General features: G+C 42.8%; 1 long non-coding RNA gene and 1 pseudogene across 1 annotated transcript in view; both read right to left on the minus strand.

The window, feature by feature from the left end:
* Window positions 1–3,074: 3,074 nt before the first annotated feature.
* LOC105719005 (uncharacterized) overlaps window positions 3,075–16,235 on the minus strand; it is a 57,121-nt gene continuing 43,960 nt past the window's right edge. Inside the window, exon 2 of the long non-coding RNA XR_002477645.2 lies at window positions 3,075–3,476. This is a non-coding gene — a long non-coding RNA (uncharacterized LOC105719005). The remainder of the gene's footprint in view (window positions 3,477–16,235) is intronic.
* Window positions 13,036–13,135, minus strand: LOC135277090 (U6 spliceosomal RNA; annotated as a pseudogene).

The following is a 16,235-nucleotide window of genomic DNA, read 5'->3' on the forward strand; positions in this document are numbered from 1 at the left end:
TGCTCAAAGTAGCAAACTTGGAAAACTCTGACAAGCCCTGAGGAGAAAAATCACCCATAATTCAAATACTTCTGATAAACACTATTAATGTTTTCATGTGTGTACTCTCTTTAATATTATCTTTCTTTCAAAATGAAAAAAATGTATCTTTGTTTACAAAACTTGTCTTTACGAAGTTGTATCACAATACGTATGCTATTTTAGTAGGCTGCTGCTTTCACTTAGCAAAAGATCATCGGCTTTTTTCTGTCACTGTTTTACTGATTGTTAATATTTGTAAAATCTATAAAAAAAACAAATCATAGGAAAGTACCGTAAATAACTAATCCCCTTTTGTTGGACATTTAGGTTGATTCTATTTTTTCCCTCACTATTATAAATAAAACTGTCATGAAGAGCCTTGTATTATGTTGTTGCATAATTCTCTCATTATGCACAAATCCTTCTTATCCTTAACAGATGGTTAGCCAGCCTCTGTTTGATCACTTCCAGTAACAGGGAGCTCACTTCTTTGCCAGACAGCTCATTCCATTTATGGACAACTCTAATTGTTAGAAAGTTCTTTATTTTTAACCCAAATCTGTTCCCCTTAACTTACACTCATTGATTCTAGTTTTGTGGTCTGGAATTACCCAAAGCAATCTTTTTTTTTTTATACTTGGAAGCCCATCAAATACTTGAGGAAGGCCATAATGAAACTCCCTAAGTATTCTCTTCTTGAAGATAAATATCTACGTTTATAAGTCTTATGATAAAAAAGGATGAGAAATTGGTTGTGGTGAAGGGGTTCCTCAAGAAAGATATAAATTTGGTGACAGATCATATTTCCCTTTTTGCTTTGGCCTTCTGGAAGCTCAGAGCCTATTTGGCTGCCCTGTTTTTGTAACAGTAGAACCTTGTCACCTGTTTACATATGCAGTACCTTTTCTCTTAGACCTAATCATCCTATTTTGCCTATATTTTTTCTGTCTATAAGTTTTCCTTAAAAAAAAAAACAAAACTTGTAAATCTCATGACAATAGAGAGTAGATTGGTGGTTACTGGAGGCCAGGAAAGATAGCGGGGCGAGGTGATAAAGAGAGGGTAATTACTGAATACAAACACACAGTACAATAGAAGAAATAAGACTTGGTGTTTTGTAGATCAGTAGGGTGACGATAGTTAACATTAATCTTTTGTATATTTCCAAACAGCTAGAAGAGAATAATTAGGATGTTCCTAGCATGAAAAAAAATAGTTAAGGTGATGGATATCCCAATTATCCTGATGTGATTATAGGAATGCATCAAATGATCACATGTACCCCTAAAGTATGTACATCTATTATGTATCAATTAAAAACATAAAAATAAATACATAATAAAAATTTTAAAATTTACTGTAAGCTCTCATAAATCCTCTGTAGTACAAGATATAGTATAATCAAGTAGGTTTCCCTATTATCTTTAGCCACTCCACACAAAATTAGTTGATCCTTTCGGTTCCCTCTTAGCATTTCAGTACGCATCCATGTCTTTTACTTCCAAAAACTATCAGAGCAAAGGCACTGTTTAAGTTCCCTGCCCCTTTTCTCTGGTGGAAGAACTGAATGGAATGGGAGGACAGAAAACAATCTCATTCCTCCTGAATCATTAGTAGTTTCTATCAAATTTTCAGTATCTCCTCTGTCATCCAATGGCATCATTTCCTGTCCTTAAAAGACGTTATAACACGTATCTCACTGACCCTCAGAGCAATGATCACCACCCATGACACTTGAGGGTCCACAGCCTATCCATACACATGTGAGGATGGGTCATCCTCCCTGCAGCACCTCTGATAGCAAAGTACTATTATCCTATTGTAGCCTTGGAGAATGGAGGCTCAGAGAGGTGAGACTTGAATCCAGGTCCTTTAACTCTGAATCTGAGAGCCTATCCATGCCCCTACAGTGCACAGACTTCAGAAGAGCTCTGGACAGACCCAAGCCAAGAGGATTTCACTCCTGTTGGCCAGGAGGCAGGCAACTCTGCATGTTCCTCCTTTTAGTCAGGAATCCAGCTCTGATGATCCTCTTCCCACAGAGAGAAGCGTGCTAGCTGCCAGTTGCATATGGCTTGACGAAGATAGGAGAGGACATAAAGACACCCCCCTCCTCCCTATGCCCCAGGAGGAGAATCAAGCAGATTGTTTCCTACGTAGAGGAAGTGGATGTGAGAAACCTAAGGCAGGAGGCAGACCTCAAATGGGTGAGAATCATACTGATTCCCCCGACCCCCTTGCAAGCTCTGTCTTGAGGATCCAGGTTCGAAGGCACCGGTGCTGTCTGTGGGCCAAAGAGCTAGATCATTTCAGCCCCAGGAGCTTCCTCCCTGAGATGCCCACCCGAAGAGAAGCTCCGCTTGCCTTTGGCCTCCCTGGAAGACCTCCACTGCCAGCAGGCTGGCCGATGTAACAGCTCAGAGTTGAAACCCTCTTAAAAATAGCTCTGTTCCCTTCTGGGTTTAGCAACTCACACTTGAAAAGCTCTTTATTCTTTATAATGAATAGAGAGCAGGAACTTTTCATTGACAAAGAGGAGCTAAAATACAAAATAAAGGCAGACCGATGGTAGTTATTCTTTTGAAGCGGTGGACAGAGAGAGCTTCAGTACTCAGCTTTCACAGATATCAACCCTTTCCTTGGGTTATTCCTGGAATAGAGGCACGAAGAGGCTTTTGAGCGGCTCTTGCTGTCAAAAGCTCATGTGTGGTGGGCAGTATTTCAGGCGACAGCATTAGCTAGAGACCAGCAGAGCAGCTTGAAGTTGAAATTTCAATCTAATTAATCGACTGAAGGAGAAAAAGACCCGAAAGAAAGGCTTAACTCTTTGCTATCCAGACCTCCAAGACTCCTGACCATAGCGAGGAAGGGCTGTGCAGGTCTGACAGTAACAGGATAGGAGTGAAGAGGCCAAGAAGCCAATACTTATCGTGGTGGGAAGGACCACCATTAGGTGTGTGTTGGGGAACCTTGTCTGTCAGAGAGGACAGAATTACTCAATTTATGTCTTGCCTGTAAATCAAAAGTAATTCAGATGGAGAAATAATGTCAAGTCTAGTTTCAAAGTAATTTATTTTCTTTAAATCAAATGAAATGTATCTCTCTTAGTCCCAATGAGTTGGTGAGAAATTTGATCTCAGTTATTACTTGGGTCTCCTTCCCTCCTTCCAAATACAAACATCTGGGAGGCAAATGAGTTGCCTGGGAAAGAGGGAGAAGATGTGTAAATTATGCAGGGTAATTGAAGCTGGTCATATGCCAAAAACTCCAAATCACATTATCTTAAGATAGGATATTTATTCCTTGCTCAGGCGAAGTCCAATGTGGATGTTCATGATCAGGTAGCCATCCCAGGCAGCACTCCTCCAAGCAGTGACTCAGGGATCCAAGCTCCTTCCATGATAGAGATCTGTCATCATCTGGGCTTTGAAATCCTTTGATTTCTGCCACTCTGACTGGAAAGGAATTAGAGGTAGAGATAGAGAGATCATGAGGATATATTTATGAGTCAGTGGTATATATTACTTTAGCCCACATTCAATCAGTCAGACTCAGCCACTTAACTGTAAGTTGATACAAGGAGGCTGGCAGAGAAATAGAATTGAACTGTGTGCCCAGAGAAGAGAAATATCTATTGATAAAATGCAGCAATCTGTACCAATGTCTTTAATCTTCGAGTCGCATGGATTTTTTTTCTGTTATTCTTCCTGTTCATTCCACATCGTCCATAGAAGCTTGGTGCTCTCTCTTTGTCAGTAGGATTCAGTGAGGCTAGAAACCACACCTGCTACAGTCTTGCTGCTGCTTCTGGAGAGGGGTGTCATGGACCCATCAAATTCTAACTCTTCTTTTTCTCCTTCCTCTAAAGCCCCCTTTTCTCCTCCCCTAGGATGTCTAGTATAACCTTATCTCCTTTTTTTTTTTTTTGAGACAAAGTCTTGCTCTGTTGCCCAGGCTGAAGTGCAGTGGTGCAATCTTGGCTCACTGCAACCTCCGACTTTGGGGTTCAAGTGATTTTCCTGCCTCAGCCTCCTGAGTAGCTGGGATTGTAGACACATGCCACCATGCCTGGCTAATTTTTTTTGAGATGGAGTCTCTCTCTGTCACCCAGCCTGGAGTGCAGCAGCCTGATTTCAGCGGCCTGATTTCAGCTCACTGCAGCCCTTGCCTCCCGAGTTCAAGCGATTCTCCTGCCTTGGCCTCCTAAGTAGCTGGGACTACAGGCATGCACCACCATGCCCAGCGAATTTTTGTATTCTTAGTAGAGACGGTGTTTCACTATGTTGGCCAAGCTGGTCTCGAACTCCTGACCTCATGATCCACCCACCTCAGCCTCACAAAGTGTTGGAATTACAGGCGTGAGCCACAGGGCCCAGCCCTAATTTTTGTAGTTTTAGTAGAGATGAGGTTTCACCATGTTGGCCAGGCTAATCTCGAACTCTTGACTTCAGGTGATCCACCTGCCTCAGCCTCCCAAAGTGCTGGGATTGTAGGCATGAGCCACCACGCCCAGCTGTTCAGCATCATTTTCATATAGACAGAAAAGATATAATCACTGTGAAAAGAGTAAGAACATGAAGCACACAGTTGAGATGGGCATATGAGGCAGTTGGCTGGGCTCAACTAGGCAAGCTGATGTCACTTAAAATTATGAGAGTAGGCCAGAGTCCAATGCCTCAGCAAAATAACAAATTACTTCCTACCATGTATTTGAGTCTATTGTAGATAGTTGAAAACTATGAATGACAGTTGCCATAGTTTGTTTTAGTTTGCCCAAGAGAGACAAGATTTCACCTGGTGGTTTTTTTGTTTGTTTTGTTTTTGAGATAGAGTCTCACTCTGTCACCCAGGCTGGAGTGCAGTGGTGTGATCTCAGCTCACTGCAACCTCTGCCTCCCAGGTTCAAGCGATTCTCCTACCTCAGCCTCCCAGTTAGATGGGATTACAGGCACCTGCCACTACGCCCACATAATTTTTGCATTTTTAGTAGAGAGAGGGTTTCACCATGTTGATCAGACTGGTCTCAAACTCCCTACCTCAGGTGATCCACCTGCCTCGGCCTCCCAAAGTGCTGGGATTACAGGCGTGAGCCACCATGCCCAGCCTATCTGGTGGTTTTTATGAGTTCAAGCGTCTAGACCTCGAGAATTACACTTCATGGAACTGAAGGAAATTCAAGTACCATTCAACTATCACAGTGGGCAATCTCAGAGGAAGTGTGGCTCGTGGGAGTGGCTTAGGAAGACAAGAAATGGGTACGTAGTCTGATTTTCAGAAAGGAGAAAAAGTGGGAATCACAGAAAGTACAAATGTGTAAGTCTGAGGTTTGAAGTCACTTCTTTTTTTTTTTTGGACACAGGGTCTCACTCTGTCACTCAGTCTAGAGTGCAGTGGTACAATCATAGCTCACTGCAGCCTCAACCTCCTGGGCTTAAAGGATCCTCCCACCTCAGTCTCCTGAGTAACTGGGACTACAGATGTGCAATCATGCCTGGCTAATTATTTTAAATTTTTTGCAGAGACAGGGTTTTGTCATGTTGCCCAGGCTGGTCTTGAGCTCCTAGGTTCAAGTGATCTTCCAAAGTGCTGGGATTACAGGCATGAGCCACTGTGCCTGGCCCCCAGTTCTTTTTACTACTCATCTAGATTTTACTAACCAACAGTTAATTTATAACTTTTTTTTTTTTGAGATGGAGTCTTGCTCTGTCGTCAGGCTGGAGTGCAGTGGCACAGTCTCGGCTTACCACAACCTCTACCTCCCGGGTTGAAGTGATCTTTCCACCTCAGCCTCCTGAGTAGCTGGGACTACAGGTGCCGGCCACCATGCCCGGCTAATTTTTCTATTTTTAGTAGAGACGGGGTTTCACCATGTTGGCCAGGATGGTCTCAATGTCTTGACCTTGTGATCCACCCACCTCGGCCTCCCACAGTGCTGGGATTACAGGCGTGAGCCACCATGCCCAGCCCACTTTTTACAAGTTTTAAAAGGAACATAATAATCACTTCATATTATGATGAATTTGCTCAAAATAAGTCACACTTTTGAACCAAAATGAATCAAACATTGTTTTTCTTTTTTTAGTTTTGACTATTAAGTTGTCAGGTTAAGGAACTATGATAGACCTACTTTTTCTGGAATTTGCAATAATATATTATAATAATAATATATTTTATTATTATAATATATTTTTATAGATTTGAAGCTATTGGACAATCAATCTTGGGTGTTGATTAAGATTGAGCTTTGGGAACAGTCTATTACTAACAAGTTGCTCTTACTCATCTAAGTTCTGAAGCCATGAGTGAATAAATAAACACAGGTGTCAACCAGATGGGGAAAAAGCCTTCACCTCTGTTTTTGGTTAAACTGACAAGAGAATGTGGCTGGTTATGTGTCCACAAGCTGGCCCCTAATCCTTGCTAATATTCCGGGCCTAACACAGTTAAACAACCTCCCTCTCCAGTCACAGGCACAGCTGAACCACCTCTGGCCTCCCGTTCAAGGGGCAGCTCAGTGACTGGTGGAAGAGGAGAATGTATGGGTCCTACACAGAGACAACTTCAAAGAATTCAGAGAGGGCCTGTTCAAGCAGCTTCAGTTCCTTCTCCAAAACTCACCAAGCATGGTTGGAGGTAGAAGGAATGAACTAGACGCAGTAGAAGTTATGATCCTGACATTTCTGCAAGGTCAGAAGGTCTTATTTCATGGGTCAAGTTAGGAATGCATAGAGGGGAATAATTCCTTTTAGCAAACAATAGGGTAACCTAGAGTTCTTTCCCCTTGTGCTGTTACAGTCAACATTTTGCTGTTTGATGCATATGAAGGTATAGAAAGAATGTATAGCTTTCTTGAGGTTCTTACCAAAATAGCAAGAATAACTGACATGACAAATGGTGGACAATTAAAAATCACCTTAGCTGGCCTGGCCCAGTGGCTAATGCTTGTAATCTCAGCACTTTGGGAAGCCGAGGTGGGTGGATCGCTTAAGCCCAGGAGTTTGAGATCAGTCTGAACAACATAGCAAGACCTCGTCTCAAAAAAAAAAAAAAAAAAAAAGTAGAAAAAAAAATCACCTGGGCTGAGTGCAACCTAGGTTACAGTCTCCTAAATGCAATCATTTATGTTAAAAGAAAATTTTAAAGGAAAACTCCATACACTATGAAATTGCTCAGATACATAGTGAAGAACAACAGTGTTGGCATCAATTTATATTAAAATGTGGCTGGGAATGGTGGCTTACACCTGTAATCCCAGTACTTTGGGAGGCCAAGGCAGGCAGATCACTTGAGCTCAGGAGTTTGAGACCAGCCTGGCCAACATGGTGAAAGCCTATCTCTACTAAAAATACAAAAATTAGCCAAGCATGGTGGCACATGCCTGTAATCCCAGCTACTTGGGAGGCTGAGGCAGGAGAATCACTTGAACCCAGGAGGCAGAGGTTTGCACCACTGTACTCCAGCCTGGGCAACAAGAGCGAAACTCTGTCTCAAAAAAAAAAAAAAAAACTTGTATTACAGTGTTCTAGGGAGTTTTAGTTCACCTGAACTGAATATATTTATTATGTGTCTACTAAAAATGTTAGTGCAGTCTCCAGCTGCATTTGTTCAACAAATACTTGTTTAGCATGTATTCCATGGCAGGCACTGTGCTGGGTAGGAGTTAATGGTACCACAGCGTCTGGAGTAATCTGCCCATTTAGGGGCACATACTTTAAGAGCAACATTAATGAATTAAGTTGGAGGATTGGTGGGAGGAGACCTGGTCCTATTTCTTCAGGTTTCCATGAGGCAATTTCTTTTTGTTTGTTTGTTTGTTTTTGAGACAGTCTTGCTCTGTCGTCTAGGCTGGAGTGCAGTGCCGCATCTCAGCTCACTGCAGCCTCTGCCTCCCGGGTTCAAGCAATTCTCATGCCTCAGCCTCCCAAGTAGCTGGGATTACAGGTGTGCACCACCACATCTGGCTAATTATTATATTTTTAGTAGAGATGGGCTTTCGCTGTGTTGGCCAGGCTGGTCTTAAACTCCTTACCTCAGGTGATCTGCCCGCCTTGGCCTCCCAAGGTACCGGGATTACAGGCATGAACCACTGCGCCCGGCCCCATGAGGCAATTTCTACTAACTCATAGAAAGAATATTGAGTATTTTATTGGTAGAAATTATTTTAGCTGGAAATGACAGAGACATTGATGTAACCAGCTTAAACAAAAAAAAAAATTAGTATTCTTTTATTTTTATTTTTTTATTTTTTTTTTGAGGCGGAGTTTCGCTCTTGATACCCAGGCTGGAGTGCAATGGCGCGATCTCGGCTCACCGCAACCTCCGCCTCCTGGGTTCAGGCAATTCTCCTGCCTCAGCCTCCTGAGTAGCTGGGATTACAGGCACGCGCCACCGTGCCCAGCTAATTTTTTGTATTAGTAGAGACGGGGTTTCACCATGTTGACCAGGATGGTCTCGATCTCTTGACCTCGTGATCCACCCGCCTCGGCCTCCCAAAGTTCTGGGATTACAGGCTTGAGCCACCGCGCCCGGCCAGTATTCTTTTAAATTACAACAACAACAAGGGCCAAAGGTAGAGCAAGGGTTATAATTGGGGCTGGGGATTTATTGTTTTGCTGTTTTTTGTGTTCTTTCATCCTCCAGATAGGGGCTTTTTCTTCAAGTTGGTTCCTCCTGGTGACTCTCATCAGCTCCTGGAACAACATGCTTCCTCATTCGAAAAATCTTTCCAAGCTGGGTACGGTGGTTCACGCATGTAATCCCAGCACTTTGGGAGGCCAAAGTGGGCAGATCCCCTGAGGTCAGGAGTTCGTGACCAGCCTGACCAACATGGTGAAACCGTGTCTCTACTTTAAAAAAATATTTAAAAATTAGCTGTGTGTGGCAGTGCATGTCTGTAATCCCAACTACTTGGGAGGCTGAGGCAGGAGAATCACTTGACCTTGGGAGGCAGAGGTTACAGTGAGCCAAGATTGTGCCATTGCACTCCAGCCTGGACAACAGAGTGAGACTCCATCTCAAAAAAAAAAAAAAAAAAAAAAAAAGAGAGAGAGAAATATTTTCTCCTATCTTTGAACAAAAGTAGTCTGATTAGGCTCATCTGTATCACTTGACCGTCTCTGATCCAATAGCAGTCTCTAGGAGTCATGCCATGCACTGATTGGCTGAAGCCTAAATTCTGAAACCAATCACTGGCAAGGAGATTGGATTTCCTAGGATTGGTTTCAGTTGAGGATAGGGCTGGCTTCCTGAGATACTCGGGCACCATGAAAGGCGGTGTGGTGGGGCTTTTGTAAATAACATTAGGGTTCTGTTTGAAAGGAGTGAAATAGTGGGAAGGATGCTAAGTAGGCAACTCTGGGAGAAGGAAGATCTCTTTGGATGGGTGGATTTGATGGAAGAGAAGGTAAGCATATTTCCTTTCTTTCTTCCAGAAAAACCTGATCTTTCCTAATGTGGCAATAGCTATAACTCATACCTTTAAAACCTTGCACAGTGGTGTGGATTCAATTGTCCTGCCTCTTTGTATGTGACTATATCACATAAATTCAATTAGGTGGGGGTTAGTAGGAAGGCTGATTGTGGTCAAGGTCCAAATTCTACCCTCCAATCTATGTTTACAGGAAATATAGTTGATCTTTTGATCTTCATCTGTTGGATTCCTATGTCTATTTCTATGTAACTCATAACCAATGTGGGGGGCATGATTATCACCCCTGAAAACCTCAACAAGTGTGCCCTTTGGAGCAAACCAAAATCCAAAGGATTTGGAGAACTGTCACAAAGAGGAAATGTAAAATTCAACATTGAGACTTTGTGCAGCTGTCAGAAAAAAATACTGAGACTTCCTGCTGCCATACATCAGCTAAATGTATCAGATATTCAGAAAGTTCAAAGAGCACAAATTTCAGGAGCATAGCTGTCAAGAAAGCTGCACTACTAGTAATGGGAGCCCTGTCTTTGGAAGTATTTATGCACTGACTGGATGACCATATCCCAAGTATGTTTAAACACGTAATTCTGCACATTTGGGAAGTGGAACACAGTTACTTCTATGGTACAATCCAACTTTTTGTTCCAGGTAATCCTGTTCTGTTGATTGTCTGACCTGCAGTTTCAAAGTGTAGTTCTTGCAGCAGCATCAGCATCAGCTCAGGAACTTGTTGGAAATGCAGATTAGGGCCGGCTTGGTGGCTCACACCTGTAATCCCAGAACTTTGGGAGGCTGAGGTGGGTGGATCACGAGGTCAAGAGATCGAGACCATCCTGGTCAACAAGGTGAAACCCCGTCTCTACTAAAAATACAAAAATTAGCTGGGCATAGTGGCGCACGCCTGTAGTCCCAGCTACTCGGGAGGATGAGGCAGGAGAATTGCTTGAACCCAGGAGGCAGAGGTTGCGGTGAACCGAGGTCGCGCCATTGCACTCCAGCCTGGGTAACAAGAGCGAAACTCCATCTCAGAAAAAAGAAAGAAAGAAAGAAAGAAAATGCAGATTAACAGGTCACAACCTAGCCCTCCTGTTATGGGTCGAATTGTGTCCCCCAGAAAGGCATGTTGAAGTCCTAACACACAGTACCTCAGAATGTCACCTTATTTGGAAATCGGGTCATTGTAGATGCAAGTAAATAAGCCAAGACGAAGCCATACTAGAGTAGGGTGGGTCCTTAATCCAATATGACTGATGTCCTTATAAGAGGAGACTGAGACACGGATACACAAAGGGAGACCTCCATAAGATGATGGAGGCAGAGACCAAAGTTATATACCTGTAAATCAAGGAACACCAAAGATTGCCAGCAAACTACCAGAAGCTAAGAAGAGGCAAAGAAGGATCTTCCCTATTGATTTCAGAGGAAGTGTGGCCCTGCTGACCCTTTGTTTTCAGACTTTGAGCGTCCAGAAATAGGAACTTGTTTTAAACCACCTATTTTGTGGTAATTCATTATGGCAGCCCCAGAAAACTAACACACCTACTGAATAAGAACTCATATATTGGGGCCCAGTAATATGTGTTTATAGTATCCCAGATGATTCTGATACATACTAAAATTAGAGAATTACTGATTTATTTATTTATTTATTTATTTTTAACTAATTTCAACTTTTATTTTAGATTCGGGGGTTCATGTACAATGTGTTACATGGTATATTGCATGATGCTGAGGTTTGGGGTACAAATGATCCCATCACCCAAGTAGTGAGCAAAAGGTTTTCCAATCCTTTCCTCACTTCTCCCTCCCTGCTCTAGTAGTCCCCAGTGTCTGTCGTTGCCATCTTTATGTCCATGAGTACCCAATGTTTAGCTCCCACTTATAAGTGAGAACATGTATTTGGTTTTCTGTTCCTATGTTAATTTGCTTAGGATAATGGCCTCCAGCTGCATCCATGTTGCTGCAAAGAACATAATTTTGTTGTTTATGACTGTGGAGTATTCTATGGTGTATATGTGCCATATTTTCCTTATCCAATCCACTATTAATGGGCACCTAGGTTGATTTCATGTCTTTGCTATAGTGAACAGCACTGCGATGAGTACATGTATCTTTGTGGTAGAATGATTTGTTTTCTGTATTTTTTCTTTTTTTGAGACAAGGTCTCACTCTGTTTTCCAGGGTGGAGTACAGTGGTGTGATCATGGCTCACTGTAGCCTCAACCTCCCAGGCTCAAGCTATCCTCCACCTCTACCTCCCAAGTAGATGGGACTGCAGGCATGCCCACCATGCCTGGCTATTTTTTTTAAAAAAGATGGGGTCTCACTACATTGCCCAGCCTGGTCTCAAACTCCTAGAATCAACCAATCCTCTCATCTCAGCCTCTCAAAGTTGCGGGATTATGGATGTGAACCATGATGGCTGGCCCTTCTTTTGGATATATACCCAGTTATGGGATTGCTGGGTAGAATGATCATTTTGCTTTTAGTTCTTTGAGAACTCTCCAAACTGCTTTCCACAGTGCTAATTTACATTCCCACCAACAATGTATAAACATTCCCTTTCCTCTGCAGGCTCACCAGCATCTGTTGTTTTTTGACATTTTAGTAATAGCCATTCTGATTGGTGTGAGATGATATCTCGTTGTGGTTTTGATTTGCATTCCTCTGATAATGAATAATATCAAGCATTTTTTTATATGTTTGTTGGCTGCTTGGATAAATTCTTTTGAGAAGTGTTTTCTCATGTCTTTTGTCCACTTTTAATAGGGCTATTGTTTTTTGCGTCTTCAATTGTTTAAGTTACTTATAGATTTTGGATATTAGAGCTTTGTTGGGTGCAGTTTGTGAATATTTTCTCCCATTTTGTAAGTTGTCTGTTTACTCTGTTGATAGTTTCTTTTGCTGTGCAGAAGCTCTTTTTTTTTTTTGACACAGAGTCTCACTCTATCTCCCAGGCTGAAGTGCAGTGGCACGATCTTGGCTCACTGCAACCTCTGCCTCCCGGCTTCAAGCAATTCTCCTTCCTCAGCCTCCCAAGTAGCTGGGATTACAGGTGCATGCCACCATGCCCAACTAATTTTTTGTATTTTTAGTAGAGATGGGTTTTCACCATGTTAGCCAGGATGGTCTCAATCTCCTGAACTCGTGATCTGCCCACCCTGGCATCCCAAAGTGCTGGGATTACAGGTGTGAGCCACTTCGCCTGGCCCAGAAGCTCTTTAGTTAATTGGTCCCACTTGTCAATTTTCGTTTCTGTTGCAACTGCTTTTGAGGATTTAATAATAAATTCTTTCCCAATGCTGATGTCCAGATGGTGTTTACTAAATTTTCTTCTAGGCTTGTTATAGGTTGACATCTTACATTTCAATCTTTAATCCATCCTGAGTTAATTTTTGTATATGATAAAAGGTAGGGGTCTAGTTTCATTCTTCTGCATCTAGCTAGTCAGCTATTCCAGCACCACTTATTGAAAATGGAGTCCTTTCCCCATTACTTATTTTTGTTGACTTTGTCAAAGATCAGATAGCTGTAGATGTGTGGCTTTATTTCTGGAGAGAGCCACTGTTTCCTTTCTTCAAAGTTTTTTAATGGAACCCTTCCTGAATTTGCATGTCATCTTTGCACAGGGGCCTTGCTAATCTTCTTAATATATATGCTGCTGAAGTGAGCACAGAACCACTCTTTTCTATTCTAGATCTAGACCAATGCCTCTCTCACATTTATGTGCATGTGAATGAATTCGGGATTTTGTTAAAATGCAGATTCTGATTCAGTGGATCTGAAGTAGGACCTGAGCTTCTGCATTTCTGGTATGCTCTCAATACACTCCCAGTATGCTCTCCAAGGACTGGACTTTGAGTACAAAGTGTCTAAATCAGTGCTGTCTGGTATAACTTTTTTTTTTTGAAACGGAGTTTCGCTCCTGTTGCCCAGGCTGGAGTGCAATGGCATGATCTTGGCTCACTGCAACCTCCACCTCCCAGGTTCAAGCAATTCTCCTGCCTCAGCCTCCCAAAAAGCTGGGATTACAGGCATGTGTCACCACGCCTGGCTAATTTTTTTATATGTTTAGTAGACAGGGTTTCTCCATTTTGGTCAGGCTGGTCTCAAACTCCCAACCTCAGGTGATCCTCCGGTCTCAGCCTCCCAAAGTGCTGGGATTATAGGCATGAGCCACCGTGCCCGGCCAAACTTTTTATGATAATGGAAATGTTCTATACCTCTACTGCCCATTATGAAAGCCACTAGCCACATCTAGTTACTAAACGCTTGAAATGTGGCTTGCCTGAGGAGAATTAAATTTTAAATTGTTATTTCCTTTTAATTTTTTTTTTAATAGAGACAGGGTTTCCCTATGTTGCCTAGGCTGGTCTCAAACTCCTGGGCTCAAGGGATCCTCCTGCCTCGGTCTCCCAAAGGGCTAGAATTACAGGCATGAGCCACTACATTCAGCCAAGAACTAAATTTTTAAATGCTATTTAATTTAAATAAATAAATAGCTACATGTATTATATAGCACAGGTCATTAATTTCCTGTTTCTAGTCTTAAGTGCCATGTTTTGCAAAGCTTTTAGGGCTCTCAATTTTTGTTCATCTTGAAATATCCATAATTTGATAGGACTGGTGGTGTTCCCTATGCAAGACTGTGTGTGCTCAGCGGTATATTAGGAGCCACTGGAGAGTATAAAATAAATAGATTGCAGGGTCTTTGCCCCTGAGAAACTTCCTGTTTATTAACCAGCTCTCATTGTGTTTTCTTCCAGTTTCTGCCAAGCCTGAAAGTGTTCAATGTTAAAGGGTGGGGGGAGGAGGAAATTAAGCAATAATTAGGAGAGATGATGCTTGGCAGGGGCTTTTTTATCTCAAGGCTACCAGATTTTGTTCATGGAATTTGAGAACATGAGTGATTTGCATATGTTGCATAAATTTGCATCTTGTATTCAAGAGACCTGACTCCAAGTCTATGAAGTACAATTTAATTAATTAGTGGAACCTACTGTAGTTGTATTCAGAACAGAATTCAGGGCCTAACACACATGAAATTGCTAGCTGTTGATAGCAATTCAGGAGATCCCAGACCAGGTCAGGAGACAAAAAAAAAAAACAGAGCAGAAGATTCTTCTGATAGTTAACAGGGAAGAAAAGGTACCAGGACCTTTGCTATCATCCCTGAACTCTGCCTTCTGTGCACTTCCAGCCTTTGTATATAGGGTCATTCATTTCTCACAAATGGCACTATGTAAAATGAAGTTGCACCAAAAAGTGGAATTAGACCTTTTGTGCACACTATTGTCAATTTCCTTATCTTTGGCATACCCCATGCTTCTTGCCTTGCTTCTCTACCTACAGCTGAACTCTGCATGAGTGTTAGCAGATAGTTTAAAAAAGGAAAGATAGAGTGAAAAAGAGGATGTCTAAAGAAGAGAAGTGAAGAGTCAGGTCAGTTTTTCTGTCCTCTCTTCCCTTCTCTTTCTTCCCCCTTCTGCTAAGCACCTACTCAATGTCTGTGCCAGGTCTGTGCTAGGTCTGGGGGATACAAAGTTAAATCAACACAGGCTCCTTGTCTCAAAGGAGCTCCACACTGCAGCAGGGGAGATGGACATATGAGCAGCAACTACCATGCTGTGCATAAAAACGAAACGACAAAGGTATGTCCTAGGAAGGAGGCCCAGAGGAGAGAGAGAGGCCTCTGCTCATGTGGAGGGGTAGAGGGAAAGTTTTCACACAGGAAGAAAGGGAAAGGACTTGAAGAAGGAGAAGGACTGTGGTGGGGCGGAGAGAACAGCATGTGCAGAAAGAGCAAGACGTGTTTAGTGCACAGTTAAGTATTACTAAATGTGAAGGGGAGGAGGGAGGTCAGGGAGAGGTACAAAATCCAGACCAGCCTATAAATGCCTTATTAACTTGCTTTCAAGAGCCAAGGGAATGGAACTAAAGTAGAGTACTTTAGACCACCTTACCTAGGAATGAAAACACGGCATGACGCCAGCAGCAGGGCTGAAGAATCTTTCCCTTAGGAGCTAAGTCATTCCCTCCTAGCACCTCTTGAGCGATGTTAGCTGTAGATCTGCCCTTAACATTTCCTACTTGTGCCCCTTTCTAGGAGAACTTGAGTTCTATTACGACTTAAGTTGGCTAGAAATAGGCACCTGTATAATATATGCTCTGTTTGTTGTCTGTAACCAAATATATCCCCTGACTGCTGGCAGTCTGCAGAGGCCAGGTGGAGCCGAAGCGTCCATCCTGAAGTGGTCGTGTTCACCACATGAATGATTCCCCTGGTTCTCTCGCCTCCCCCTTGTGTTGGTATTTACTCCTTCATTCTTTCTTTTTTTTTTCTTTGAGACAGAGTCTTCCTCTGTTGCCAGCCTGGAGTGCAATGGTGCAATCCCAGCTCACTGCGACCTCTGGCTCCTGGGTTCAAGCAATCCTCCTGCTTCAGCCTCCCAAGTAACTGGGACTACAAGTGCGGCCACCACACCCAGCTAATTTTTGTATTTTTAGTAGAGGTAGGCTTTCACCATGTTGGCCAGGATGGTCTCAATCTCCTGACCTTGTGATCTGCTTGCCTCAGCCTCTCAAAGTGCTGGGATTACAGGCGTGAGCCACCGTGCCTGGACTTACTCTTTCTTTCTTTTCGGAAACTCAGAACCAAATATTGCAACTGCCTGTATCCCCAGAGATACTAAAAACTCACCTGCTCCCCCAGCACCTCCATGGCCAAATCTGGGAGCCACAGAGCTACCCTCTCACTGCAGAGCTAGTGAGATGACATAAGGAT

Source organism: Aotus nancymaae, unplaced genomic scaffold (assembly GCF_030222135.1).
Source record: "Aotus nancymaae isolate 86718 unplaced genomic scaffold, 86718_ANA_hifiasm-v0.15.2.pri h1tg000029l, whole genome shotgun sequence".
Taxonomy (NCBI): domain Eukaryota; kingdom Metazoa; phylum Chordata; class Mammalia; order Primates; family Aotidae; genus Aotus; species Aotus nancymaae.